Below are 6,000 nucleotides of genomic sequence, written 5' to 3'. Positions count from 1 at the left end.
ACATCTGCTCCAGCTGCGACGTCTGTTCTCCAAGCTCCTGACAGCCGGCCTCACCATCAACCTGGGCAAGTCCACTTTCGCGAAAGGTAAAGTGCGTTATCTGGGTCATGTTATTGGGAGTGGCAGCATAGCTCCGTTAGACTCACACACTCAAGCCATCCTACAGTATCCACAGCCTACCACCAGGAAGCAGCTCCTGCGCTTCCTTGGTCTTGCCTCTTACTACCGTAGGTTTGTGAGGAATTTCAGTACAGTCGCCACACCTCTAATTCTATTAACCAGTCCCAAGCAACGGTATAATTGGACCATGCAGCAAACCGTTGCTTTCGAACAACTCAAATTCCTCCTCTGTTCTAACCCCATTCTCGCCTCTCCAGATATCACCAAGCCTTTCGTCCTTCATGTCGACGCCAGTGGTACCGGCGTTGGTGGTGTCCTGATGCAACAACGAGGCGAGGAGGTTCTACCTGTCAGCTACTACAGCTACAAACTGAAACCACACCAGAGGAACTACAGCACTATTGAAAAGGAGCTACTATCCATCGTCCTGAACCTCCAACACTTCGCTCCGTACCTACAAGGCGCCAGGTCTACCACCATCTTCTCAGACCACAACCCTCTCCGCTTCCTACATCAAGCCCAATTCACCAACCAGCGTCTTCTACGATGGGCTCTGTATTTACAAGACTTCAACCTGGAGATCCGCTATATCAAGGGTTCTGACAACACCATAGCCGATGCCCTCTCCAGAGTTTATGAAGTAGAAGCAACTCCATCCATTACTCCACCACATAACGACGTACTTCTTCCAGAACCGCAGGCTTCGGGGGAGAGTTGTGACGATAATCTCCTTCAAGAGATTGAGCCTGCTCTTCCCTCCATAATTACGTCTTCACAATTATATAAAAAGACTATGGAAGAAATGTCCAACAACGACAACAACACCAGCAAGGCTTGCCAGGGTGAGCAAAAACGTATGCAGCCAGCCACCTGTTCGGACCCAAATCACCAAACTACATGTTGATCGCTGCCGGCTGCGCTGATTGGTCGCCGGTCTGGCTGCACCTGCACTCGCCCCCCATACTACCTGATGTCTGGGGTCGCCCCAACATCAGTCTTCAGAATGTTCAGTGCTTTCGTAGCCAGCACTCCTCCCAGCTAGACGTTAGCGTGTACTGAGAGAGGTGGTGGCTTTAAGCCAATATTCCAGCACCTCCCACTTACCTTTGTGTTGCACTTCTTGTTATTTTGCCTTAACGTAACTTTCCATTGTGTCATTTAAGTATTCTTATTATTTTGATTCATAGATTTTATTATAAGAATTTGTTTGTGCATTATTTTCATGTTTTGATTTATTTAACGTAATTAAAATTTCATTGTTAAAGTTTTACTTGTGTTTTGTGTGTCTTCTCCTTACCTTACCACAGACGAAGTTCCAGTTTTTCTATTTTTTTTTATAACTATGTGACGAGGCCATACCCCTAGCCTTAAACAGCCGAACACCAACGCGTTACCGTCACAATATATATATATGTCGTACCTAGTAGCCAGAACGCACTTCTCAGCCTACTATGCAAGGCCCGATTTGCCTAATAAGCCAAGTTTTCATGAATTAATTGTTTTTCGACTACCTAACCTACCAAACCTAACCTAACCTAACTTTTTCGGCTACGTAACCTAACCTAACCTATAAAGATAGGTTAGGTTAGGTTAGGTAGGGTTGGTTAGGTTCGGTCATATATCTACGTTAATTTTAACTCCAATAAAAAAAAATGACCTCATTGATAATGAAATGGGTAGCTTTATCATTTCATAAGAAAAAAATTAGAGAAAATATATTAATTCAGGAAAACTTGGCTTATTAGGCAAATCGGGCCTTGCATAGTAGGCTGAGAAGTGCATTCTGGCTACTAGGTACGACATATATATATATATATATATATATATATATATATATATATATATATATATCGTACCTACCCGCCAAACACACACACCGAAACTACGACGTTGGTACAACGTACGAACAAGTTTTAACACCTAACCAGTTATAACCACCAATATAGTAAGTTGTAACAACGTTCTAATACGTCATAAACACGTTAAGCGAAGATGTAACAACTTTATTACAAGTTGTAAGAAGCGGAAAATAGAGACAGTTTCGGTTTGTGTTTCCAGGGTAGTAGCCAGAATGCACTTCTCGGGCTACTATGCAAGGCCCGATTTGCCTAATAAGCCAAGTTTTCATGAATTAATATATTTTCTCTAATTTTTTTCTTATGAAATGATAAAGCTACCTATTTCATTAAGTATGAGGTCAATTTTTTTTATTGGAGTTAAAATTAACGTAGATATATGACCGAACCTAACCAACCTTACCTAACCTAACCTAACCTATCTTCATAGGTTAGGTTGCCGAAAAAGTTAGGTTAGGTTAGGTAGTCGAAATACAATTAATTCATGAAATCTTGGCATATTAGGCAAATCGGGCCTTGCATAGTAGGCTGAGAAGTGCGTTCTGGCTACTAGGTACGACATATATATATATATATATATATATATATATATATATATATATATATATATATATATATATATATATATATATATATATATGTCGTACCTAGTAGCCAGAACTCACTTTTTGGCCTACTATTCAAGGCCCGATTTGCCTAATAAGCCAAGTTTTCCTGAATTAATATATTTTTTCTAATTTTTTTCTTATGAAATGATAAAGCTACCCATTTCATTATGTATGAGGTCAATTTTTTTTTATTGGAGTTAAAATTAACGCAGATATATGACCGAACCTAACCAACCCTACCTAACCTAACCTAACCTATCTTTATAGGTTAGGTTAGGTTAGGTAGCCGAAAACGTTAGGCTAGGTTAGGTTAGGTAGGTTAGGTAGTCGAAAAAGCATTAATTCATGAAAACTTGGCTTATTAGGCAAATCGGGCCTTGCATAGTAGGCTGAGAAGTGCGTTCTGGCTATTAGGTACGACATATATATATATATGTCGTACCTAGTAGCCAGAACTCACTTCTCAGCCTACTATTCAAGGCCCGATTTGCCTAATAAGCCAAGTTTTCCTGAATTAATATATTTACTATAATTTTTTTCTTATGAAATGATAAAGCTACCCTTTTCTCTATGTATGAGGTCAATTTTTTTTTATTGGAGTTAAAATTAACGTAGATATATGACCGAACCTAACCAACCCTACCTAACCTAACCTAACCTATATTTATAGGTAAGGTTAGGTTAGGTTGCCAAAAAAAGCTAGGTTAGGTTAGGTTAGGTAGGTTAGGTAGACGAAAAAACATTAATTCATGAAAACTTGGCTTATTAGGCAAATCGGGCCTTGAATAGTAGGCTGAGAAGTGCATTCTGGCTATTAGGTACGATATATATATATATATATATATATATATATATATATATATATATATATATATATATATATATATATATATATATATATATATATATATATGTATATATATAACTGAAAACTCACACCCCAGAAGTGACTCGAACCCATACTCCCAGATGCCACGCAACTGGTATGTACAAGACGCCTTAATCCACTTGACCATCACGACCGGACATAATGAGGTGATAGCCGAGGCTATTTGAACCACCCCACCGCCGGCACTCGGATAGTAATCTTGGGCATAGCATTTTACCAATTCACCTCATTCTTTGGGGCACACGTGAGGAACACAAATGCGAACAAGCCTGAATGGTCCCCAGGACAATATGCAACTGAAAACTCACACCCCAGAAGTGACTCGAACCCATACTCCCAGATGCCACGCAACTGGTATGTACAAGACGCCTTAATCCACTTGACCATCACGACCGGACATAATGAGGTGATAGCCGAGGCTATTTGAACCACCCCACCGCCGGCACTCGGATAGTAATCTTGGGCATAGCATTTTACCAAATCACCTCATTCTTTGGGGCACACGTGAGGAACACAAATGCGAACAAGCCTGAATGGTCCCCAGGACAATATGCAACTGAAAACTCACACCCCAGAAGTGACTCGAACCCATACTCCCAGATGCCACGCAACTGGTATGTACAAGACGCCTTAATCCACTTGACCATCACGACCGGACATAATGAGGTGATAGCCGAGGCTATTTGAACCACCCCACCGCCGGCACTCGGATAGTAATCTTGGGCATAGCATTTTACCAATTCACCTCATTCTTTGGGGCACACGTGAGGAACACAAATGCGAACAAGCCTGAATGGTCCCCAGGACAATATGCAAACTGAAAACTCACACCCCAGAAGTGACTCGAACCCATACTCCCAGATGCCACGCAACTGGTATGTACAAGACGCCTTAATCCACTTGACCATCACGACCGGACATAATGAGGTGATAGCCGAGGCTATTTGAACCACCCCACCGCCGGCACTCGGATAGTAATCTTGGGCATAGCATTTTACCAAATCACCTCATTCTTTGGGGCACACGTGAGGAACACAAATGCGAACAAGCCTGAATGGTCCCCAGGACAATATGCAACTGAAAACTCACACCCCAGAAGTGACTCGAACCCATACTCCCAGATGCCACGCAACTGGTATGTACAAGACGCCTTAATCCACTTGACCATCATGACCGGACATAATGAGGTGATAGCCGAGGCTATTTGAACCACCCCACCGCCGGCACTCGGATAGTAATCTTGGGCATAGCATTTTACCAAATCACCTCATTCTTTGGGGCACACGTGAGGAACACAAATGCGAACAAGCCTGAATGGTCCCCAGGACAATATGCAACTGAAAACTCACACCCCAGAAGTGACTCGAACCCATACTCCCAGATGCCACGCAACTGGTATGTACAAGACGCCTTAATCCACTTGACCATCACGACCGGACATAATGAGGTGATAGCCGAGGCTATTTGAACCACCCCACCGCCGGCACTCGGATAGTAATCTTGGGCATAGCATTTTACCAAATCACCTCATTCTTTGGGGCACACGTGAGGAACACAAATGCGAACAAGCCTGAATGGTCCCCAGGACAATATGCAACTGAAAACTCACACCCCAGAAGTGACTCGAACCCATACTCCCAGATGCCACGCAACTGGTATGTACAAGACGCCTTAATCCACTTGACCATCACGACCGGACATAATGAGGTGATAGCCGAGGCTATTTGAACCACCCCACCGCCGGCACTCGGATAGTAATCTTGGGCATAGCATTTTACCAAATCCGAGTGCCGGCGGTGGGGTGGTTCAAATAGCCTCGGCTATCACCTCATTATGTCCGGTCGTGATGGTCAAGTGGATTAAGGCGTCTTGTACATACCAGTTGCGTGGCATCTGGGAGTATGGGTTCGAGTCACTTCTGGGGTGTGAGTTTTCAGTTGCATATTGTCCTGGGGACCATTCAGGCTTGTTCGCATTTGTGTTCCTCACGTGTGCCCCAAAGAATGAGGTGATTTGGTAAAATGCTATGCCCAAGATTACTATCCGAGTGCCGGCGGTGGGGTGGTTCAAATAGCCTCGGCTATCACCTCATTATGTCCGGTCGTGATGGTCAAGTGGATTAAGGCGTCTTGTACATACCAGTTGCGTGGCATCTGGGAGTATGGGTTCGAGTCACTTCTGGGGTGTGAGTTTTCAGTTGCATATTGTCCTGGGGACCATTCAGGCTTGTTCGCATTTGTGTTCCTCACGTGTGCCCCAAAGAATGAGGTGATTTGGTAAAATGCTATGCCCAAGATTACTATCCGAGTGCCGGCGGTGGGGTGGTTCAAATAGCCTCGGCTATCACCTCATTATGTCCGGTCGTGATGGTCAAGTGGATTAAGGCGTCTTGTACATACCAGTTGCGTGGCATCTGGGAGTATGGGTTCGAGTCACTTCTGGGGTGTGAGTTTTCAGTTGCATATTGTCCTGGGGACCATTCAGGCTTGTTCGCATTTGTGTTCCTCACGTGTGCCCCAAAGAATGA

The sequence above is a fragment of the Procambarus clarkii genome, chromosome 56, assembly GCF_040958095.1.
Source record: "Procambarus clarkii isolate CNS0578487 chromosome 56, FALCON_Pclarkii_2.0, whole genome shotgun sequence".
NCBI lineage: Eukaryota > Metazoa > Arthropoda > Malacostraca > Decapoda > Cambaridae > Procambarus > Procambarus clarkii.
This window is presented reverse-complemented; position numbering follows the sequence as displayed.